This window comes from Aquarana catesbeiana, linkage group LG02 (assembly GCF_042186555.1).
Source record: "Aquarana catesbeiana isolate 2022-GZ linkage group LG02, ASM4218655v1, whole genome shotgun sequence".
Lineage (NCBI taxonomy): Eukaryota > Metazoa > Chordata > Amphibia > Anura > Ranidae > Aquarana > Aquarana catesbeiana.
The window spans coordinates 680,764,486-680,790,939 of NC_133325.1; positions in this window are offsets into that span (position 1 = coordinate 680,764,486).

The window sequence follows — 26,454 nt, forward strand, 5'->3', positions numbered from 1 at the left end:
TCTGCCGTTTTTATTTTTTGCGCTATACACGGAAAAAGACCGAAAATTTTGAAAAAAAAAGATATTTTCTACTTTTTGTTCTAAAAAAAATCCAATAAACTCAATTTTAGTCATACATTTAGGCCAAAATGTATTCAGCCACATGTCTTTGGTAAAAAAAATGTCAATAAGTGTATATTTATTGGTTTGCGCAAAAGTTATAGCGCCTACAAACTAGGGTACATTTTCTGGAATTTACACAGCCTTTAATTTATGACTGCCTATGTCGTTTCTTGAGGTGCTAAAATGGCAGGGCAATACAAAACCCCCACAAATGACCCCATTTTGGAAAGTAGACACCCCAAGGAAATTGCTGAGAGGCATGTTGAGGCCATTGAATATTCATTTTTTTGTCCCAAGTGATTGAATAATGACATATGTGGAATTGCACCCCAAAATACATTTAGCTGCTTCTCCTGAGTATGGGGATACCACATGTGTGGGACTTTTTAGGAGCCTAGCCGCGTACGGGGCCCCGAAAACCAATCACCGCCTTCAGGATTTCTAAAGGTGTAAATTTTTGATTTCACTCTTTACTGCCTATCACAGTTTTGGAGGCCATGGAATGCCCAGGTGGCACAAACCCCCCCCTAAATGACCCCATTTTGGAAAGTAGACACCCCAAGCTATTTGCTGAGAGGCATGGTGAGTATTTTGCAGCTCTCATTTGTTTTTTGTTTTTTTTATAATTGTATTTTTTATTGATTTTCAAAAATTAAGTACAAAGTTTTAGCAGAACTAGCATTACATTGTCAATGTATGTGCATTATACAGCAATCATTATAGAAAAAAAGAAAAACAAAGTATAAAGTAACAAATATAGGTGACAAAAAGTGTTCACAGTAACAAAACACATAGATATATTTAGGTCAATTCCCTATGGTGTGAAAATAAGCATAATATTGGAGGGAGTCTGGATCCTTGAGATCAGTTCAGGCCATATACACAGGTAGTATAGGGTTGACTTAAGATTAGGGTGAGCCTGGTGTCATGGGGGTCCCATACTCCGAAAGATCCCATGGTTCCCATATTTCAGAGAACTTGGAATTACAATCGTGTACCGAGGCTGTCAAAAACTCCATTGTCCGAATCTCAGCCACCAGGTGTAGTAATCTGGACCTTGGGGGAGGAGCATTGGATAGCCAGAATAACGGAATAAGTCTTCTGGCGGCTAGTAATATGTAGGATATTAATTTGTTTGTCTTTTTAGATATCCCTGAAGGAGGTAGGCCCAATAGATAGGTCAAGGGATCCATCGGAAGGGACACCCCCGTCACCTTTTGTATAAGAAAATGTACATCACACCAAAAAGGTTGAATCAAAGAGCACTGCCAAAAAATGTGGAATAGTGAGCCTATTTCAGTTCCACATCGCCAGCAATGTTGCGAAACTGAAGGGTCATACTTATGAATTACATCGGGTGTTCTGTACCAGAACATGAGAATTTTAATGGTTGTCTCTCTCTGGGTGACACATTTGGAAGATTTAAATGTAGAGGACCAGATTCTATCCCACATCTGTATTGTAACAGGACGGCCCACTAGATGGGACCACTTGCGCATATAAAAATGTAATGTCTCTGTGACGGGAGACGACCCATGGAGGATACTATATATACAGGAAATTAAATGTAATTGATGGGGGCCTTGGGCACATTGATATTCAAAAGTAGTTGGTTTATCTAGAATTAGGGATGGTGATTTAGAATGTAAGAAATGTCTAATTTGCATATAGAAGTGGAAGTGATGTGGTGTAAGGCCAAATTTCTCACTTAAAGTGTTAAAGGTATGTAGTTTCCCTGTTATGGGATGTACAAGGTTCCTGAGCTGAAAGAGGTGAACGTTCACCCATGGGAGTATCCTGCCCAAGGACATACTATCCGGAATGAGAGGGTTAAATAATACGTTTATAAGAGGGGAGCAGGGAGACATAAGGGAAAAGCGTTTAAGACAGTTACGCCATATATTTAGAGTCAGTATCATTGGTCCAGTACACTGACGTTTATATATAGGATCCAGAGCAGGGGGAGCGCCCCATACCAAGGATCCCGGGTGGACCGGGTAAAGTACCCCCTTTTCAATAGCAGACCATTGGTTTGGTGCATGTAAGGAAGACCAAGAGGTAATGGCCCTCAGGTGTGTAGCATAATAATATTTAGTGATGTCAGGAGCTCCTAAGCCCCCTCTGGATCTAATGGCAAACACCACTGAGCTTGCTATACGGTGCGCTCCGCCATTCCATATAAACCTCAGGAAAGTTCTGTGAAGTGCTTTTAATTGTGTGGCAGGTACAGCTACTGGAAGGGTTTCAAAATAATAAAGTAATCTAGGCAGTATAGACATTTTCAAAACATTAATTCTGCCTAGTAGAGACAGGGGGTATTTGGTCCAGTTCGACAGAGATTTATTAATATCTAGTATCAGGGGCGGGAAGTTTGTATCATATAGGGAAGTATAAGAGGGAGTAAGTAATACACCTAAATATTTAAGAGAGGTGTTACACCATTTATAGGGGAAAGATTCTTTAAGTTGAGATATTAATGGCGATGGAATGTGTATAGGAAGGGCTTCAGTTTTAGAAGTGTTGATTTTGTACCCGGAGATAGCACTAAAAGAGTTCAGTACTTTATGTAGTGAGGGAAGGGATATTAGCGGGTTAGTGATTGTAAGCAAAATGTCGTCTGCAAATAACGATAATTTATATTCCCCCTGTCTCATCACCACCCCACTGACATCTGGGTGAACCCGAATATACTCAGCCAGGGGTTCTAGGCATAGAATAAAAAGCAATGGCGAGAGGGGGCAACCCTGTCGAGTTCCGTTTGTCATGGGAAAGCCAGGAGACAGGAAAGACGACATTTGTACCTGCGCAGAGACGTTGGAATATAAGGCTTCTAGGGCTGTTAAAAAAGGGCCAACAAAACCATATATCTTTAGGGTGGCGAACATGTAGGGCCAGCTTAGCCTGTCAAAAGCTTTTTGTGCATCTAAACTCAGGATCAGTGCCGGTCGGGAGGTTCTGTCCAAGAGATCTATCAGATATATAGTACGCCGGGTGTTATCTCCCGCATGTCTCCCAAGGACGAAACCTACCTGATCCCTGTGTATCAGTTTGGGGATGAATACAGAAAGTCTGGTAGCAAGGATTTTAGTAAAAATCTTGTAGTCCGAGTTTAAGAGGGCTATGGGCCTATAGTTATCCGGGAGAGAGGGATCCTTTCCAGGTTTAGGAATAACTGATATGAAAGAATGGGAGAACTGTGAATGAGGGGGAGTACCTTTGAGAAAGGAGGCATATAAAGCTAGCATGTGAGGAGATAAAATATCGATAAAAGATTTATAGTATGAATAAGGCAACCCGTCCGGGCCAGGGGCTTTGTGTAATGGGAGATTTTTAATTATAGCAGAGAGTTCTTCAGCTGTAATTGCTACATTTAAGCTTTCTAAATCCGTTGTAGATAGTTTCGGTAGCTTTATATTGGAAAAAAAAGACTTAAAATTTTCCTGGGTGAATTCAAATTGACTCTCCGGATTCAGGCAATTGTACAGTTTATTGTAAAAGTTGCCAAAAATTTTGGACATCTCATGAGGACAATGAGTTCTAGATCCGTCTGGTCGTATAAGAAAATCGGGCAAGGAGTTAAACGGACGAGGGCATAACTTATTGACTAGCATTCTGTGAGGTTTATTGGAGAATTCATAAAATTTTTGCTTCGTCCATAACATGGATCTAGCTGTTTTGTTAAGTTTTGTTGATCTAATTTGTTCTCTAAGTTGAATGACTTTGCGAAGTTTTGGCACTGTGGGACCACCCAAAAGTCTCCGCTCAGCAGTTATCAGAGCAGACATTAGTGACTGTAATAGGTTATTTCTATCTCTCTTCAGTCGAGAACCTTCAGCAATACATGTGCCTCGGAAAACAGCCTTATGTGCTTCCCATAGTGTGGAAATCCGAGACACAGATCCAGTGTTGAGTAAGAAATACTCACTCAAGCTATTTGCTAGAGTAGAGCGTGAGATTTCAGACTGCAAGAGATGATCATTAAAACGCCAATGACAGGATTTGGTATAGGTCTGAGATAACATTAAATCCAGCATAATGGGTGCGTGGTCTGACCATGTAATGGGAGAAATATCTGAATCAACTAAATAAGGGATAAGTGGGGCTGAAATAAAGAAATGATCTAGACGGGAATACATATTGTGAGCTGGTGAGTAGAACGTAAATTGTTTAGCAGAAGGGTGTTTTATCCTCCATGAGTCGAAAAGTCTATGTGACCTAATACATTTACGGAAGGCGTTAGCCTGAGACAATACTCTTTTAGATGGGGTAGGACTAAAAAGTGTTTGTCTGTCTCTAGTGGGTGACATGACCAGATTGAAATCCCCACCAACTATCATAAAAGGTTGTGAGCAATATTGGGGGGTATCAAAGAGTTTGTCAAGGAAATCAATCTGGCCCGTGTTCGGGGCATACAAATTGACCAGTGTAAAGGAGGTAGACATGTACTCACACTCTAGAACAAGAAATCTCCCGTGAGGATCTGCATGGGACTTCCGAACCTTAATAGGACATGTTTTCCTGATCAAAATTGCCACTCCCGCCCTGCCCGTAGAATCAGAGGCAAGGAAGGAAGTAGGGAAGAACTCTCATTTGTTTTTGAAAATGAAGAGAGACAAGAAAATTTTTTTTTTTTTTCTTTTTTCAATTTTCAAAACTTTGTGACAAAACGTGAGGTCTGCAAAATACTCACTATACCTCTCAGCAAATAGCTTGGGGTGTCTACTTTCCAAAATGGGGTCATTTGGGGGTTTTTTTTGCCACCTGGGCATTCCATGGCCTCCGAAACTGTGATAGGCAGTGAAGAGTGAAATCAAAAATTTACGCCCTTAGAAAGCCTGAAGGCGGTGCTTGGTTTTCGGGGTCCCGTGCGCGGCTAGGCTCCCAAAAAGTGCCACACATGTGGTATCCCCGTACTCAGGAGAAGCAACAGAATGTATTTTGGGGTGTAATTTCACATATTCCCATGGCATGTTTGAGCAATATATCATTTAGTGACAACTTTGTGCAAAAAAAAAAAAAAAAAAATTTGTCTCTTTCCCGCAACTTGTGTCACAATATAAAATATTCCATGGACTCGACATGCCTCTCAGCAAATAGCTTGGGGTGTCTACTTTCCAAAATGGGGTCATTTGGGGGGTTTTGAACTGTCCTGGCATTTTATGCACAACATTTAGAAGCTTATGTCACATATCACCCACTCTTCTAACCACTTGAAGACAAAGCCCTTTCTGACACTTTTTGATTACATGAAAACATTTTTTTTTTTGCAAGAAAATTACTTTGAACCCCCAAACATTATATATTTTTTTAAAAGAAAATGCCCTACAGATTAAAATGGTGGGTGTTTCATTTTTTTTTCACACAGTATTTGCGCAGCAATTTTTCAAATGCATTTTTTGGGGGAAAAAACACACTTTTTTAAATTTTAATGCACTAAAACACACTATATTGCCCAAATGTTTGATGGAATAAAAAAGATGAGTACATGGATACCAAACATGACATGCTTTAAAATTGCGCACAAACGTGCAGTGGCAACAAAATTAATACATTTTTAAAAGCCTTTACAGGTTACCACTTTAGATTTACAGAGGAGGTCTACTGCTAAAATTACTGCCCTCAATCTGACCTTCACGGTGATACCTCACATGCATGGTGCAATTGCTGTTTACATTTGACGCCAGACCGACGCTTGCGTTCGCCTTAGCGCGAGAGCAGGGCAGACAGGGGTGCTTTTTTTTTTGGTTTTTTTTTCTTTATTATTTTTTTGCTTTTTTATCTTATTTTTGAACTGTTCCTTTCATTTTTTTTTAAATCATTTTTATTGTTACCTCAGGGAATGTAAATATCCCATATGATAGCAATAGGTAGTGACAGGTACTCTTGTTTGAAAAAATTGGGGTCTATTAGACCCTAGATTTCTCCTCTGCCCTCAAAGGATCTGACCACACCAAGATCGGTGTGATAAAATGCTTTCCCAATTTCCCAATGGCGCTGTTTACATCCGGCGAAATCTAAGTCATAAAATGCTCGTAGCTTCCGGTTTCTTAGGCCATAGAGATGTTTGGAGCCACTCTGGTCTCTGATCAGCTCTATGGTCAGCTGGCTGAATCACCAGCTGCATTCTCAGGTTCCCTGTTGAGACAGGAGAGCCAGAGAAAAACACGGAAGACGGTGGGGGGGCATTCCCTCCCACTGCTTGTAAAAGCAGTCTAGAGGCTAATTAGCCACTAGGATTGCTTTTACATGAAAGCCGACCGCTGGCTGAAAAGAATGATACCAAGATGATACCTAAACCTGCAGGCATCATTCTGGTATAACCACTCAAAGTCGTGAATGGCGTACCTGAAGACAAAAAAATGGTTAACAATAAAGCACAGTAAACAGTAAAGTATAAAAAATTGCATACCTGAAAAGCAAACATGATAAAACATAATAACAATAAAACATTGCAGAATAGAATACAGTAAAAAAGAGCAGAACAATAGAGAGAATAGAGAGAGAGAGAACAATAAAACGACAACTATTTTTCTTTATTTTATATTTTTGTTTGTGTTTTTTGTTTTTTTTTTACACTTTTATTTGTAACTGTAACTTTTATAACTGTAACCGGTTCCAGGTTCGGGTCTCTCAAAATGCGATGGCATCTTGGGAGACCCTGTGAAAGTGTGCCTAGTCTGTGCAATGCTGTACCCTACGCTAATACTCAACTAGTGTATGGTAGCGTTCAAAACATTCACCAATGCAAAGACCAGAATTATCAGGACAGGAGGGACAATAATAGCGGGTGTCACGCCTATATCCGCGCTTGCTGCAGACACAACATCTTTTTTGGGGGGGTTCGTTGGGTAGGGGTACTCGGGAGGACATAAAGAAAATGCCTCTCATGCAGCCGACTGCATTTGGTTGGGGATGTGAATGGGGGAAGTACGGGTGCTGCAGAAGCGGTGGGTTCCCAATTAGGATTGGCGAATGCAGCAGGAAGGGCACTATGGGCACGACGGGCCTGTGTTTGTCTTTTTGGTGGCAGCGGGACACTACTTGTGCTTGCCACCTCACCAGCTTGAACTGCACTTATGGGACTCGCCACGTCACCAAGTATTACTGCAGTGCTGGTTTGACTACAACCGGGGTGTACTAGGCCGCTGGTGCTTGCCAGTTCACCAAAACGCTACCAAAAAAACTGTTAGCGATCGCAGGGATCAGGCCTGACTCTACGAACGCTGCAGTTATGCGTTTAATGTTTTGTAAGTGACAGTGATCGATCGATACTGCACTTGGGTGGGCTGGGCTGGGCTGGGCCGGGCGGAGGGGCAAAACGCAGGTGCTAGCAGGTATCTGGGCTGATCTCGCTAACACTGCGTTTTTGGGAACCCTAAACTGCTGGGGACGCTAGTATAGATCTGATCGGATCAGATATTGATCCGTTCAGATACTATACCACTAAGGGAGGCGTATGCTGCGTGCGTGGGTGTTAGCGGTACTGGCGCTAATCTGACGCTGCCTGGGGCGACGCATATCACCGCCGGGCGACCAGGGGGCTAAACCTTTATTCGGTAATAAACGGCGGGTGCCCTGACACTATAAAAAATAAACAAACTAACCAGCGTCAACCGTAACGGTTATACGGTGATCAGTGGTGAAAGGGTTAACTAGGGGGCAATCAAGGGGTTAAAACCTTTATTAGGTAGTATATGGGGGTCCCTGTCGCTATAAAATGCTGACGGCAAACCTAAATATTTACGTCCCTAACTAGCGTCACCAGTGACACTAATATAGCGATCAGAAAAATGATCGCTTAGTGACACTGGTGACGGGGGGTGATCAAGGGGTTAAAACTTTATTAGGGGGGGTTAGGGGGGTACCCTAGACTTAAAGGGGGCTAATACTAACTGCCCTACCACTTCCAACTGTCACAAACTGACACCATGCAGTAATCAGAAAAAAAAAAAAAACTGCTTGGTGTCAGTGTGACGGGGGGGGAGGGGTGATTGGGGGGTGATCGGGGGGCGATCGGGGGGGGATCGGGGGTGTAAAGTGTGCCTGGCATGTTCTACTGTGTGTGTGTGTGTTTGTGCACTCACTCAGATGTCTTCTCTCCTCGGCGCCGGAACGGAAACTGCCGAGCTGAGGAGAGATGACATCACCATCAGTACTACACAGAGGCAGGGGAAGATCCTCATTGGCTGGGAGCGATCGCGAGGTGGGGGCCACGATTGGATGGCCTCCCCCTCATCTCTGATCGCTGCCAGACCAAAGGCGACCGCCTCAGGCACCGGGGGGGGGGGTCCGATAGGACCCCCCGCCTGCGGGAAGGCAATCACGTACCAGGTACGTGATTTTGCCTGCCCGTGCCATTCTGCAGACGTATATCTGCGTGAGGCGGTCGTCAACTGGTTAATAAGAGCAATGCCATACCTATCCCCTCTTTTTCACGTGCTGCAGGAGGATGAGCAGCGATTTGAAGGGTCTGATGATGGTACCCAGGTTGAGGAAGGGAGTAACGTGAGCCTAGAGAGAGGGGGTGCCCAAGAAGGTCAAGAAACTGGCAGTCATGTTCCCCCAGCTGCAGCATACTGCCAAGTTTGCTCCAGTGATGAGGAGGGAGGGGATGATGAGGTCACTGACTCTACTTGGGTGCCTGATAGAAGAGAGGAGGAGGACGAGGCACATCTCGAGGTAGGATGCCCTCCAGGGGGCAGCTTCAGGGCAGCCACCCTATTGCATCACTCCGCAGAGCTAAGCAGGTGCAGGGCGCTGCTGACTCCCCGCATATTTTGAAAAGTTCTTTGGTGTGGGCCTTTTTTGACACGTGTGCAGCAGATCGCACCGTTGCTGTTTGCAACATATGTCTGAAGCGTATCAAGCGTGGCCAAAACAGCAGCACCAACACCTTGGGCACCACATGCTTCACCAGACATATGATGACCTCCCATGCAGTCCGTTTGCAACAGCACTTAAAGGACCCACATCGAAGAACAAGGCGGACCTCTCCTTGCTCCTCTTCAGCTGGGATCTCCAACCCCACTATACCTCCAGTCCTCTCAGAAACCTGCACTGAGAGGAATGAAGGTATAGAAATTGGTGTCCCAAGTACTTGCGGTCAATCTGCTAACGGTACACCAACATCTGATTTTAGCAGGCAAATTTCCCTACCCCAGTTGCTAAACCGTCGAAAGAAATTCGGTACCAGCCATCCGCATGCTCAGCGTCTGAATGCTAGCTTGGCCAAATTGCTAGCACTGCAACTGCTGCCTTTTCAGCTGGTAGGCTCTGCTCCCTTTTGTGAATTTGTGGAATGTGCGGTACCTCAAACATCTGCATGGAAGAAAACCATTGGGCCTTCAGAAAAAAACTCAAGACCCATCTCTTCTAAGAAACAGGACAACACAGGACGGATCAAGTGCCTTGAGGTGATTCAGTTCGCATTTGTAGCACTATACAAATCTTTCATTCATTCAGTGGCAGGTTCCCAAATGCCATTTCTTTTCACGGAAGGCCATTCCGGCTCTCTACCAGCATGTGGAAGGCAATGTCTTGGCCTCGTTGGACAGGGCAGTCAGCAGTAAGGTGCATATTACTGCTGACTCGTGGTCCAGCAGGCATGGACAGGGACGTAACCTTTCTTTCACAGTGCACTGGGTAACTCTACTGGCAGCTGGGATGCAGGATGCAGGACAGGGTTCAGTATTGTTGGAGCTAGTTCCGCCACCACTCCTCCAAAATGGTAGTAGTGGTGATTCTGCCAGGGCTCTCTCCTCCACCCCCTCCTCTTCTTCTTCCTCTATGGCCTCTTCTTCAGCAGTGCTCCATAGGCATTCAAGGGACTACGCAAGCACTCAGGCAAAAAGATGCCATGCGGTGCTTGAGTTGGTCTGCTTAGGGGACAGGAGCCACACTGGGGCAGAGATTCTGGCAACTCTGCAGGGGCAGGCTCAGAGGTGGTTGATGCCAGCTTCAGCCAGGAATGGTTGTATGCAACAATGGCACCAACCTCCTCTCCGCCCTCCGACAGGGACAATTGACCCATGTTCCCTGTTTGGCTCACGTCCTGAATTTGGTGGTTCAGCAGTTCTTGAGCAGGTACCCGGGCTTACAGGATCTCCTGAGGCAGGCCAGGAAAGATTGTGGTCATTTCCGCCGGTCATATAATGCCAATGCTCAGCTGGCTGACATTCAAAGAGAATGCAACCTGCCCAAGAACCGTCTCATTTGTGACATGCCCACCAGTTGGAACTCAACATTGGCAATGCTTCAGCAGCTGCACATGCAGCAGAGGGCCATCAATGAGTACCTGTGTGAGTATGGCACCAGGACAGGGTCAGGGAAGCTTGGCTTTTTTCGCCACACCAGTGGCTACTGATCAAGGATGCATGCACTTGTCTTGTCACCATTTGAGGAGGCTACGAGGATGGTGAGCAGTGACAGTGCATGCATCAGTGATACTGCCCCTCTTGTCTTCCTGTTGGAGCACACGCTTCGTGGAATAATGGCCAGGGCACTTGAGGCAGAACAGCGGGAGGAAGAGGAGGACTTCCTTACCTCTCAAGGCCTCCTTTATCCAGATAGTATTCCTGCAGGCCCGTCGATTTCACAGGAAGAAGAAGAGGAGGAGGAGGAGGATTGTGTCAGCATGGAGGTGGAGGATAACACTCAGCATCAGCAGCAGTCTTCAAGGGATCATTTTCAGTCCCCAGAAACCAATGGAGTTGTACATGGCTAGGAGGAGGTGGTTGAGGATCATGTGATCCTTAGTGACCCAGAGGACTCAGGATCGAATGCCTCTGCAAACTTATGCTGCATGGCCTCCCTGATCCTGCAAAGCCTTTGAAAAGACCCTAGGATTCGTGGTATCATAGAGAGTGACCATTACTGGCTGGCAACCCTTCTTGATCCACATTACAAGGGTAAGGTTGCAGAACTTATCCAGCCTTGGCAGAGAGAGCAGAGGATGAAGCGTCTTTGGGAGGCCTTGCAGAAAGGTTTGTGCAATGCATTTTCAGAGCCTAGGAGGTTACAATTTCCTGGTGCTGGACAGCATGTTACTGAGGCTTCGTTCAGTCACAGAAAGAGTGGTGAAAAAGGTGGCCTCCAGACACTTCTTCAGTCCTCAGCGCCAAGGTCTGATCGGTTCCAGCAACCATCGCCAGCATCTGAATTACATGGTGCAGGAATATCCAGGGGCAAGATCTGACTTGGAGCCCTTTCCAACAGAACATCCACTGGGTTACTGGGTCTTGAGGATGGACCACTGGCCAGAGCTTGCTGAATATGCAATTGAGCTACTGGCCTGTCCTGCATCCAGCGTTCTTTCTGAACGCACATTCAGTGCTCCTGGAGGCTTTGTAACCGGTCACAGAGTGCGCCTGTCCACAGACTCTGTTGATAGGCTCACATTCATAAAAATGAATCAGTCTTGGATCACCAGCTACCAAGGACCTGATGCTGATGTAACTGATTGATTTTTCTATGGATGTGGGATCTTGAAGACTGCATATACTGAGTGACTATCTTATTATGCTGAGTGACTATCCTATTCCTCCTCAATCTACATGATGATAGCTTCTAAGAATATTTTTGGTTCAGGGCACCACCACCACTGCCTAAGGCCCAATTTTTCTGCCCCTGTTTAACAGGGGCGCGTAATTACAATTTTTTATCTAATATTTCACAGCAGGACCCGTTCCTGAGCTCAACAAGAGTATCTGTGAGGCTTTACAGTGTTTTGCCACCACCACCACCACCGTCTAAGGCCCAATTTTTCTGCCCTTGTTTAACAGGGACATGTAATTACAATTCTTGATATAATATTTCACAGCAGGGCCCTTTCCAGCGCCCACCAAGAGTAACTGTGAGGGCTTACAGTGTTCTGGTACCACCAACACCTAAGGCCCAATTTTCCGCAGACTGTATAGGGCAGGCCGTATAGTATAGGGTTGTCCCGATACCACTTTTTTAAGACCGAGTACAAGTACCGATACTTTTTTTCAAGTACTCGCCGATACCGATTACCGATACTTTTTTTTAATGTCATGTGACAGTTTTCAAACCACAACACAGACTAAGTAATGATATCTTCTTTATAATTATGAAGAACTGTAACTCAAGAGACAAAAAAATAAAACTGTTTTATTTGCTTGTGTCACACAGTAAACTCAAAGAATTATCACAGAACATGTCGATAAATACAAAAAAATATATTTTACAACATCAAAATATATTAATAACAATAACAAATGTAAAAAAAATCACACAACCAACCAAAAGTTACAGGCAATATAGCAAATATAATTATTTCTTAAAAGTTAGTGGCAAATTCTTTTTGAGGAATAAAAGCATCTCTGCATGTTCAGCCATAAGCCTGTTTCTGCTATCAGTAAGGACATTAGACGCTAAGCTGAACAGTCTTTCACTTTCCACACTACTGCATGGGGCAGAAAGATATTTTTGGGCCATTTTAGCCAGAGTTGGAAATCTCACTTTATGAACTGCCCAGTACTTCAGGGGTTTCTCTGAACGAGGTACAGTGATCTCTCCCAAGTAAGCTTCCAGCTGTATAGTAGCAGCTTTTGGAGCACTGCTCTCAGATGTAGATGATCCTTCACCAGCAATTTCTGCAAATAAACTGTCCAGACTGGTACCTGGCTGGTCACGGTGAGGCCTTTTGGAAGCTGGTTCTTCATGCTGCTCAGATTCAATTGTCTCTTCAAAAATGTTTTGCAGTTCCAGTACTAACATTTCTTTTGCCTCCCTGGAAGTGTCAGAATTACAGAAAAAATGATCTTTATACCTAAAAGAAAAAAATAAACAACAATGAATGAATGCAGCATATTCTTTTTGTGAATTAAGAAAACAATTACATTTAATAGCAGAAAAATTAACATTACCTTGGATCGAGTAAAGTTGCGATACAGTAAAGTGGGTTTCGCTCAGTATCAGAGAAGCGCTTCTGCAAAGCAGCAAGCAAAGTGCTCTTCATTGTTTTGATACCTTGGTCCTCATCCACTTTTGCTAAAACTTTCTGTAGCACTGTTGTTACTGCAGGAATTACATCAGAGGCAAATGCATCTGAACAACTCACTTGGCGAGTCATCTCTTCAAAGGGAGCCAAGATATTGACCATCTTCTCCATCAGATTCCACTGGTTTGCAGTAATGGTGGCAGGGAGCTCATATTCAGACACATCACTCCAAGGGCCCGTTTCTGCTCAATCAGAGACTTCAGCATGTAAAATGTGCTGTTCCAACGAGTCTGCACGTCTTGCTGGAGTCTTCTTACTGGCTGACCAAGCTGTATCTGGATGTCCTGCAGCCGAGAGTATGCCAGGTTCGAATGTTTGAAGTGGCCAATTATTCTGCACCCGACTCCCACAGCATCTGCAATGCTGCGCTGTGATAACAGTCCCTCTGAGACAGCAAGCTGCAGTGTATGTGCCACACATGAAATACTGGGAAGTCCAGCAACTTCCATACCTTTTATCATGTTTTTGGCACTGTCCCAGACCACAACATGAACAGAACTTTTGGGAATCGCCCAAGTCTGAAGCATTTCCTCAAGTATGTTTGCTATCGTGGGAGCCTTCAACTTTTGTAGCGTGGAACATGACCTGATGCAAAGAGAATTCGCCATCTATCCACTGCGCCGTTAAGCTGATGAGAGACAGTGGACTCACACTACTGCTCCAGATGTCGGTGGTGAAGCTAATTGCCTTTATGTCCTTCTGCAACATGATGTTAATGTGCTTTTTAACCGTGTCGTGGATCTTTGGTAAGATGATGTCTGTTATGTAATGGCGACTGGGAATGTCATACTTCGGCTCCAACACATTAAGAAATCGATGAAAACCCATGTTCTCAACAATTGAAAGAGGTTGATCATCCAGAATAATAAATTGGGTGAGCGCCTCTGTTATTTGTACAGCTCTGGGGTTGTCTCTTGACAGCTTTTCTCTTCTGGCAAAAGTTTGCTGCAGAGTTGGCTGCTGAGTGCTACTGCTGCTACCGATAGCGGTAAATTCTCCATGCTCACTTTTATGTTTTAATTTCAAGTGCTTTATCAGGTTACTGGTATTGTAAGAACTGATTTTTGTACCACCTCTAGATAATTTTGCAGAACAAAGTTTGCAGTCTGCAATCCGTGGGTTGTCCTCGTTAATTTTAAAATACTTCCACACAGCTGACATTCTGCTGGTGTCTCTGTGCAGTGTGCACCGAAAGGCTCTGATAATTTGCTCGACCTTGGGTGAAAAAAAAAAACAAAAAACAATTGAGCGCAAAGTGTCCATTGTTTAACTACTTCGCTCTATATCATGCACTCTCACCCCCTTCCTGCCCAGGCCAATTTTCAGCTATCAGCGGATTCAGCGCTGTCACACTTTGACAATTGCGCAATACGCAGTCAAGCTACACTGTACTCAAATAATTTTTTTCACACAAATATAGCTTCTTTTGGTGGTATTTATTTTATTTAATCACTGTGTTTTTTTTTTTTTTTTTTTTTTTTTAAAAAGAAGCTTTTCTTTGTTTCCGTCACAAAATGTTGTAAATAAGTACTTTTTCTCCTTCACTGATGTGTGCTACTGCTAATGAGGCTGCACTGATGGGGCATTGAGGTGGCACTAATAGGCTGCACTGATGAGGAGGCACTAATATGTAGCACTGATAGGTTTGGGTGGCACTGATGAGGCAGCACTGATGGGGAGGCCCTAATATGCAGCACTGTTGGGCACTGATAGGATTACTTGGCACTGATATGCAGCACTGATGACCACTGATAGGTGGAACTGATTAAGCAGCACTGATAGGTGGCACTTACTTATGGGCACTGATAGGTGGCATGCACTGATGGATGGGCACTGATGGGTGGCACTGACTGTCTGGCACTGATAGATACCACTGAGTGATGAGCACTGATAGGTGGCACTGATTATGCAGCACTGATGAGTGGTACACACTGATGGCTGGGCACTGATAGGTAGCACGCACTAATGGGCACTGATACGTGGCATGCACTGATGGCTGTCAATGACTGAGGTGCACTGATAGATGGCATGGCACTGATGAGCAGTGCACTAATAGGTGGCACTGATTATGCAGCACCGATGAGCACTGATAGGTGACACATACTGTTGGCTGGGCAGTGGCACTGAAAGGTGGCACTGATAGGTGGCATGCACTGATAGGTGGCACGCACTGATGGGCACTGATACGTGGCATGCACTGATGGCTGGAACAGACTGAGGTGCACTGATAGATGGCACTGATGAGCAGTGCACTAATAGGTGGCACTGATATGCAGCACCAATGAGCACTGATAGGTGGCACACACTGTTAGCTGGGCAGTAGCACTGAAAGGTGACACTGACTGATGGGCACTGATAGGTGGCATGCACTGATAGGTGAAACGCACTGATAGGAGGCACACACTAATGGGCACTGATATGTGGCACACACTAATGGGCACTGATAGGTGGCACGCACTAATGGCTGGCACTAATAGATGGCGCTGACTGAGCACTAATAGGTGGCACTGATGAGCACGGATAGGTGACACGCACTGATAGGTGGCACCGATTATGCAGCACTGATGAGCACTGATGAGTGGCACACACTGATGGCTGTGCGCTGATAGGTAGCACGCACTAATGGGCACTGATACGTGGCATGCACTGATGGCTGTCAATGACTGAGGTGCACTGATAGATGGCATGGCACTGATGAGCAGTGCAATAATAGGTGGCACTGATTATGCAGCACCGATGAGCACTGATAGGTGGCACTGATTATGCAGCACTGATAGGTGACATACTGTTGGCTGGGCAGTGGCACTGAAAGGTGGCACTGATAGGTGGCATGCACTGATAGGTAGAACGCACTAATGGGCACTGATACGTGGCACGCACTGATGGCTGGCACAGACTGAGGTGCACTGATAGATGGCACTGATGAGCAGTGCACTAATAGGTGGCACTGATATGCAGCACCGATAAGCACTGATAGGTGGCACACACTGTTAGCTGGGCAGTGGCACTGAAAGGTGGCACTGACTGATGGGCACTGATAGGTGGCATGCACTGATAGGTGAAACACACTGATAGGTGGCACACACTAATGGGCACTGATATGTGGCATACACTAATGGGCACTGATAGGTGGCACGCACTAATGGCTGGCACTAAAAGATGGCGCTGACTGAGCACTAATAGGTGGCACTGATGAGCACGGATAGGTGATACGCACTGATAGGTGGCACGCACTGATGGGCACTGATATGTGGCAAGCACTGATAGTGGCACACACACTGATGGCTGGTATTGACTGATGGCTGGCAGTGGCACTGGCTGGATGGGCACTGATGAGCACTGATTGATGGCTGGCAGTGGCACTTATGAGCATGAGAGCATTTACTCTTTTCTATGCTGCCTCTGCGACGCCCATCTTGGTACACCTTGCACTTGGCCTCAATAAAGCAGCAGCGGACATCTTGTTACACCCAGCCTGAACTATATGGGCTGGGTGTAACAAGATGTCCGCTGCTGGCAGGGTGTACCAAGATGGGCGTCGGGATTTCTAAGCAGTGAGCACTGACCAGTGACAACAGTTTAACGGCAACACGGAGCGTCACATGAACTTCCATTACTGAATGTGACTGCTCCGTTCGCCGAGCCCTGCACGCTGCACTACCTGGCCTGCTTGATTACACGGAGGACTCGCTCTCCGCTCAGCTCTCTGCTCCGCCCGCTGACTCCGCCCTGACTCCGCCCTGACTACGCCCGCTGACTACGCCTGCTGACTCTGCCGCTGACTCCGCCCGCTGACTCAGCCGCTGACTCAGCCGCTGACACTGCCCGCTGACACCGCCGCTGACTCCGCCCGCCGAGTTCCTGTCTCCCAGTACAAGGTATCGGCTAAGGCATCGGGAGCATTTGTGCGAGTACAAGTACTCGCGCAAATGCTCGGTATCGGTCCCGATACCAATACTAGTATCGGTATCGGGACAACCCTAGTATAGTATATACAGGCAGTCCCCTATTTTCAAACATTCGACTTACAAACGAATCCTACTTACAAATGGAGGGAGACAACAGGAAGTGAGAGTAAATTTACCCCTAGGAAGGGAAAATTTTCTCCTGTAAGAGTTAATATGGGGAAAAGGTGTCTCCTGCTGTTCAGAGGGCCTGGGGCCCCACGCCTTTTTTTTGTAATTTGGGTGCGGGGTTCCCCTTAATATCCATACCAGACCCAAAGGGCCTGGTAATGGGCTGAGGGGGGTACCCATGGCGTTTTTCTCAATGATTTTCATCTATAATGCCAGGATCCGAAATTACATTACAGCCGCAAGCAGTTTTAAATGACTTTTATTCCTTTCGAAATGTCATTTTGTGCAGGGACTGTTCTAAACACGGGAGAAATGCACCACTTTACAGGCATACTATAGTCACCCCCCAGGCACGATATTTAAAGGAATATTTCACTTTTATTGTTTCACTTTACGCATTATTAAAATCACTGCTCCCAAAAAAACTGCCGTTTTTAAAACTTTTTTACATTGATACATGTCCCCTGGGGCAGGACCCGGGTCCCCAAACACTTTTTATGACAATAACTTGCATATTAGCCTTTAAAATTAGCACTTTTGATTTTTCATGTTCAAGTCCCATAGACTTTAATGGTGTTCGCGTGTTCGCACAAATTTTTTGCCTGTTCGCATGTTCTGCCACAAACCGAACCAGGGGGTGTTCGGCTCATCCCTACTAGTGGCCTCATGAAAAGCCTTTTTACCATCAGTACCTGAATCAGAGATGGTTTTTGACCAAATCCACTGGCTACCAAAGCTGTCCCATCTACCAGATACCATTCCCAGATGTGCTGATGCGAGTACATTTTTTTCATGCAAAGGAGCAGTTTATGGCGGATTTTGCCAGAAACCCACAACCTCCTAAGAAATATTCCTGCATTCAATTGTATGCAGACCTCTCACAACACACAATGCAGAAGCACAAGTCTCTACTGCCTGTATCAAAAGCACTCTGCAACCACAATATTGTGTACCGTTGGGGCTACCAAACAAAGCTAACCATTACCTGTGATGGCAACACCTCAGTGATCAAAAGCCTAGACGAAGGTCTCTTGCTGCTCTGCTCCTGGGATATTTTACCTGAGCAAGCCTCAGAGGGCTCCTCTTCTACTACCACACTGTACACCCAAGGTGATTGGCAAGTGGTAGCACATAAAAAGAAAAACAAAAAGCACACTACATGAACACCCCACGCATAAAGTGATAAGCAACTTGATTCCTGAAGCACTTTGGCACTCACAGTGCACAAACTTACCCCTATTGAGTAATGGGCAGTTTTACTGCCTCCAGATTCACGTTGGAATCTACCTTTTTACCATGTTGGTTATACAAACAATGTTTGATCCTTTCTCTTTTTCCTTTACTGTTTTTTACTATTCCATCCCTCACCGGTCTGACCTACCTTAAACAAACTGTCACTCTACTGGAAGATGTCTACCCACTCTGGTTGCAAATCTCAAACTCCTTGAACTGGACCCCCCTGGAACTACCATTGATCCACTAAGGTATTGTCATCATCCACACCTCCCTGTTAACTATTGTACTTAAAATATTATCCTTCAATGTACACAGACTGAACCACCCTGTTAAGAGAGCCTCAGTTTGGAAAGAAGCCCACAACTTCCACACTAATATTCTTTGCATACAGGAGACACACTTCTCTTCCTGCAATACTCTCTCCTTTTGCCACAAAAATTTGCCTCACATTTTTATGGCTTCAGCACCCACAAAACAAAAAGGCGTGCTTTTTGCCATCGGTATCACATTGATAGTGTAGCCTTAACCTTACAGGAAGTTCTGACAGACCCAGAAGGAACATAACCTTAAAAGGAGAACTCAACAACAAGCCTTACACTGTTGTTAATCTCTACCCAATGCCCATCAACTTCGTTTCCTAAAGAAACTGTTCTGCAAAGTCACCATACAATCAGGAAAGGTGCCTTAGTCAGGTGTGGAGATTCCAAATCCAAATGCCCCTTGCCAATACTACAACCTTTAATCCATGCTGAGGATGTTTATGATGTCTGGAGGTGTCAACCCTCAGATGAATGTGACTACACCTTCCACTCCTCTAGACACAATTCATAGTCACGCATCAATTTAATTTTAGTAGATAAAATGCTATTACAAGCAGTGTGATCCTCCATCATACATTACATTTCGTGGTCTAACCACGCACATGTCTCTATAACAGTAACGGAGAGGCACCCTCAAGGCCCTGCATATGTGTGGCGAGCCAACTCCCGATCACTCCATATGCCTGCTCATGTGATCACCATAGCCATTAGCCAGTAATCTAAACAAGTTCTTCTCACTAAATGCACAATCGGTGTCCAAGCCTGATACTTTTTGGTGTGCTTATAAGGCTTTTAATAGAGGAATTATTTTACAATTTTGTTCACGGGTAAAAAGGCAGAGGATGCAGAGAATAGATTGTCTCCTGGGGGAGATCAGGATTCTTGAAACCCTGAACAAAAACACTGCAGACACTTCTGCAGCAGATAAACTCTCCAAACTTCGCTCTGATCTCAGGCTCATGTTCATTGAACAATACAGTAGGCATTTTATCTCACTCAGATTGATACACTACTCCTCTGGAAACCGAACCGGCAAGTTTCTTGCTCAGAGGCTTAAAGACCAAAGAACCCAAACAAAAATCCCTTACCTACTTCATCTTTCAAATAACAAAAACATTCTCAACCCACAGGACACTGCAAACTCTTTTGCCGAATACAACTCCTCATTGTACAACCTTAGAGAAGACCCTAACACCCCACAATCTACTGATACAAACTTTCTTAACAGGCCTTAACCTCCCTCCTCTCTCACAAACACAATTGACATCTCTCAATGCACCCATCACTGAACCTGAGATCATAAAAGCGATTAAAACTTTGCCATCTGGCAAATCACCAGGTCCTGATGGCCTGACGAATGACTACTACAAAGTCTTTTAAAACACACTCACCCCAACATTAAGATCAGCCTACTTGAATGCAATGTCCTCTGCCTCGTTCCCTCCTGAAATGCTGAAGGCATATGTGGTCACCATTCCCAAACCGGGGAAGGAACCCAACACCTCTAGTATGCTATAGGCCCCCTAACCTGAGAGAGGGAGGGGAGACAGATCTCCTATCACAATTTGGATTAGCAGCAAGGATGGAAAGTGTTATCAAAATGAGGGATTTTAATTATTCAGACATAGACTGGGCTGAGGGAACCACGCATTCATCTAAGGCTCGCCAGTTCCTAAATGTCTTTCAGGACAATTTTATGGGTCATATGGTAAGTACACCAACTAGAAATAAAGCGTTAATGGATCTACTGATTACCAACAATACACACCTGATCACGGATGTGGAAATACAGGGCAATTTGGGTAACAGGGATCACAGGTCAATTGGCTTCAGTATATATCACACAAATAGGAAACATAAGGAAAAGACACTGAACTTCAAAAGAGCCAACTTCCCTAAACTACAAACTTTGCTAGAAGGCATAAATTGGGATAAAATCTTAGGAACAAAGAACACGGAGGAGAGATGGTTTGCTTTAAGAGTATATTAAATAAGGGCGTTAGCCAATGCATCCCATTGGGTAAAAAATTTAAAAGAGCGAACAAAAGTCCTGGATGGCTTAACTCCAATGTAAAAATGCATATAAAAGCAAAGGAGAAGGCCTTCAAAAAATATAGGGTTGAGGGATCATCATCAGCATTCAGACTTTATAAAGAATGCAACAATAAATGTAAGGGTGCAATAAGGACGGCTAAGATAGAACATGAAAGACACATAGTGGAGGAGAGCAAAAAAGCCCCAAGAAATTCTTTAAGTATGTAAACAGTAAACAAGGGAGAACAGACCATATTGGCCCTATAAAGAATGAGGAAGGACATCTGGTTACAAAGGATGGGGAGATGGCGAATGTATTGAATTTATTCTTCTCCTCAGTCTTCATGAAGGACTATTTAATATACAAATACCATACCGGTGACCCCACAATAGGGATAAAACTTTTTCGCAGAAGGGCTTAACAAGACTCGTGGCCACTCATTAAAATTAGAAGAAAAGAGGTTTAACCTTAAACTACGTAGAGGGTTCTTTACTGTAAGAGCTGCAAGGATGTGGAATTCCCTTCCACAGGCGGTGGTCTCAGCAGGGGGCATCGATAGTTTCAAGAAACTATTAGATAAGCACCTGAACGACCGCAGCATACAGGGATATACAATGTAAAACTGACATATAATCACACACATAGGTTGGACTTGATGGACTTGTGTCATTTTTCAACCTCACCAACTATGTAACCAACTATGTAACCCCTTCAAATTTCAGGCTCATTTTGTTACTAAATAAGGTTGTCAAACTCTACGCTAAGATTTGCCCTCATAGGCTTCTCCCCATCCTACCGACCCTCATCAAACCTGACCAAACAGGTTTTACCACAGGCAGACAAGCATCTGATGCCACGAGAAGAGTCATCAATCTCATATAATATGCTAAATCCTGTCAGGTGCCTTCTCTGCTCCTATCTTTGGATGCGGAGAAGGCGTTCGACAGGATACATTGGGGTTACGTGACACATACTCCAAAAATTTGGTTTCACAGGTCCCATCCTATCTGCCATTCTAGCTCTTTACTCATCTCCTTGTGCCCAGGTGTACACATCCAATATGCTTTCACTTCCCTTTACCATATCTAATGGCATGAAACAGGGGTGCCCACTGTCCTCCTCGATTTTTAACCTCCTTATAGAACCTTTGGCTGAAAAGATGAGATCACATTCCAATATAGTAGGCTTCCCCTTCTAAGACAGGTCCCATGATATAAACATATTTGCCGATGACATTATCCTTTTCCTCTCTTTCCCTGCCATATCCTTGCCCCATGCACATACCATCCTTAACAACTTCAGTAAGATTTCCTTTTATAAAGTCAATTTTACAAAATCACTCATCTTAGAGCTAGGCCTCTCACAGTCCCTCCAATCTCAACTAAAATCCCCCTTCCCCTACTCGTGGAGCAAATCTAGTATACCGTATTTGGGATTGCAGTTAACATCAGACCCTTCAAAACTAGGGGACGCCAACTACCTACCTTTAATAGATAAAATAGCTAAAGAGATAAAAAAGTAGCTAAGGTGGAATTATCCTCGTCTGGTTGTTTAGCCTCATTCAAAATGCTTTTACTCCCTCACATTCTCTATATCTTTTGAACGATTCCCATGTCACTTTGCAGCAGCCATCTCAGATCTTTACAGTCCCTTCTTACACAATATATCTGGTGTCCAAGCATCCACAATGCTCTGGAGCTCTTGTGATCAAACACAGGCTTGCAGGAGGCATGGGACTGATTGATATTCAGGACTATTTTCGTGCCTCTATTCTCACGCAATTTAAACACTGGTTAACTCCCTCCCCTGACATTTTTTGGAGTATTGAGCAGGCCCTAAGCCCAACTTTGAACTTACGTTCTCTACTGTTCCTAGATGTATGGAAACCATTTCCCTTACAACATCTCCCACTTACCATACAAGCCTCTCTTATGGCTTGGAGAGACCTCTGTAAGCTCTCGTCCTTATCCTTCAATAAAATAGACTTTCCTATACCTACCACTCACCTTGCGAATGCAATTCCAAACATCACCAGCATGGATTGGCACTCCAGGGGGATCACTTGGATTGCCGATCTATACGACAACGACCCTCAGACCGTTTAGTGATCTCAGGGAAAAATTCAACCTTCTACTCATAGATTGTTATACATATTACCAAATTACTCACTTCCTAAGATCTGTTAATACCCATCATATATATTTGACAACACAGTCTGGCAATTCTACACAAGATCATCCACGATTACTAAGGGTATATCTCTTTTCTACAACCTCTTTCAACACAAACTTACATTTAATAAGTCCCTTCGCTATCAAAAATGGAAATCTGACATAGGCAAAACCTTTACAACTCCCCAATGGCAATACACATTCAAAACAATCTGCAAGGCTTCCAAATGGGTAAACTACTGGGAACTATCACAAAAAATAGCTTTACGATGGTACTACATGCCCTATAAGATGTCCAAATTCTGCCAAACTAATTCTCCACTGTGCTGGAGAAACTGCAGAGCAGTGGGTAATATACTACATATGTTTTGGTCTTGTAAACATCTCACCAGTTTCTGGCATAAAATATTCAGGTGCATCTCTGACATCACAGGAATATTGACATCCCCTAATCCCAGTATGGCAGTGCTAAATATAGGTATCGAGAATTTCCCTTCTGACTTTTACACATACACATATACACATATTCTACTAGTAGCGAGATTCCTGATAACGAAATACTGGAAATCTGACAAGACACTAGGGATGGATGAATGGTTACACCGAGCATAGGTTCGGGCTGAACTTTGGTTGTTCGGACGTTTGGCGAACAATGAACATTATGCGGTGTTCGCGGCAAATTTGAAAGCCGTGGAACCCTGTTAAAGTCTATGGACACTAACATGAAAAACCAAAAGTGCTCATTTTAAAGGCTTATATGCAAGTTATTGTCATAAAAAGTGTTTGGGGACCCCGGTCCTGCCCCGGGGACATGTATCAATTAAAAAAAAAGTTTTAAAAACTGACTTTTTTTCAGGAGCAGTGATTTTAATAATGCTTAACCACTTCAGCCCCGGAAGGATTTACCCCCTTCCTGACCAGAGCACTTTTTGCGATTCAGCACTGCATCGCTTTAACTGACAATTGCGCGGTCGTGCAACGTGGTTCCGAAACAAAATTGGCGTCCTTTTTTTCCCACAAATAGAGCTTTCTTTTGGTGATATTTGATCATCTCTGCGATTTTTATTTTTTGCGCCATAAACAAAATAAGAGTGACAATTTTGAAAAAAACGTATTATTTTTTACATTTTGCTATAATTATCCCCCAAAAATATATAAAAAACATTTTTTTTCCTCAGTTTAGGCCGATCCGTATTCTTCTACATATTTTTGGTAAAAAAAAAATCACAATAAGCATTTATTGATTTGTTATAGCATTTACAAAATAGGGGATAGTTTTATGGCATTTTTATTAATTTTTTTTTTTTTTACTAGTAATGGCGGCGATCAGCTATTTTTATTGTGACTGCGACGTTATGGCGGACTTGTCGGACATTTTTGACACATTTTTGGGACCATGGTCATTTATATAGCAATCAGTGCTATAAAAATGCATTGATTCCTGTATAAATGACACTGGCAGTGAAGGGGTTAACCACTAGGGGCGGGGAGGTGTTAAGTGTGTCCTAGGGGAGTGATTTCTAACTGTCAGGGGGATGGGCTGGTGTGTGATGTCACTGATCTCTGCTCCGATGACAGGGAGCAGAGATCCAGTGACACTTGTCACTAGGCAGAACGGGGAGATGCTGTTTACAACAGCATCTCCCCGTTCGTCCTCTCCGTGAGGTGATCACAGGTATCCCCGGGGCGATCGAGTCTGCGGGACCCGCGACCCGACTCACGGAGATCGCGGCAGGCGCGCGCCACCGGTGGCGCCTGCGCACACGGCGGCAAATTCAAAGTAATGTAAGGGTACTTTACTTTGCACAGCCATGCCATTCTGCCGACATATATCTACAGGAGCTGGTTGGGAACCGGTTAAAGTAATAAAAATGAAATATTCCTTTAAATATTGTGCACACAGTGAGAGAACACATTTAACCCCTTGATCACCCCTGATGTTAACTCCTTCCCTGCCAGTGTCATTAGTACAATAACAGTGCATATTTTTCGCACTGATTACTGTAATAATGTCACTGGTTCCCAAAAAAAGTGTAAAAAATGTCAGTTAGGTGTCCGATCTGTCCGCCGCAATGTCGCAGTCCCGCTAAAAATCACTGATCACCGCCATTTCTAGTAAAAAAATAAATAAATAAATAAATATGTCATAAATCTATTCCATATTTGTAGACTTTAACTTTTGTACAAACTGATCAATATACGCTTATTGCAATTTTTTACCAAAAATTAGCCTAAACTCATGAAGAAATTTGTTTTTTTACATTTATTTTTTTTTTGGGGATATTTATTATAGCAAAAAGTAAAAAATATTGTATATTTTTTTCAAAATTGTTGTTTTTCTTGTTTTTGTTTATAGCACAAAAAATAAAAACCGCAGAGTTGATAAAATACCATCAAAAGAAAGCTCTATTTGTGGGGAAAAAAAGGACATCAATTTTGTTTGGATACAGCATTGCACAACCGCGCAATTGTCAGTTAAAGCGACCCAGTGCCGTATTGCAAAAAATGGCCTGGTCAGGAAGTGGGTAAATCCTTCCGGGGCTGAAGTGATTAAGGTTTGTTTTGGTGGAACAAAAAAACACATTTGATGTGAAGATCACTGCCTGCACCTGTGGAGTGGACTTTATTTCACTTGTTTGAGCACCTATATTACATTTCTATAAATAGTGTTCTTTTTGTGCCACTTTTTATTTAGTTTACACAATATTATATACTTGGTTCTCTACAGGGGACAGCACAATAACCTGTTTTTATGCATTTATTTGGGAATTTGTTAAAAGCAAATTTGTCATGTGATCATATCCTATGGAAAACTATTTAAAATCTGTATTCTAAGCTCACAGTAGCACAGCTGTCTCATACATCTTTAAATGCTATTCCCAGAAAATGTGAAACATGCTGCTGAAATCTTCCTAGGTGCTGCCATCTTAAAAGTCCATCAGTATGGCTAGGGGCAGAGTTGCCTGTCAGTCATTGTTAATGCCTGATCCCATGCACTTCAATGGATGTCTTTCAGGGACTGTAGGTTTCAACTGCTGCTGGTTGTAAATTACACTGACAGACTCCAGGGCTATATTCAGGTCTTAGAGGTTGATGATATTTTAGTATGGATAGCATATACTGCTATGGCTCTCTGTTCATACATAACTGGAAACCTCTAATTGGCAGATGTTAGACTGAGAATACATTAAGGACTGTATTAAAAGTAAGCGAAGTGTGCTTTCATATAAAGGAATACTTTATGGTGTGTGTAATCTGAGATCCTGTTATTCACATCTGTATTCACAGCTCAGTATTTAACCAGCTCTTTGAATCTCTGGAATATCGGCCATGCAATTACCACCTTCTGGTTGCAAAACGTATACGTTATTTTATAAATACCTCTTTAAAAATAAATAAAAACACAGATGTTATTCTTTAGTCCTGAGCATAATGCATGCATTATAAAAAGAAAAAATATAGAAAAATAATAGAAATGTATTTTTTATGAATT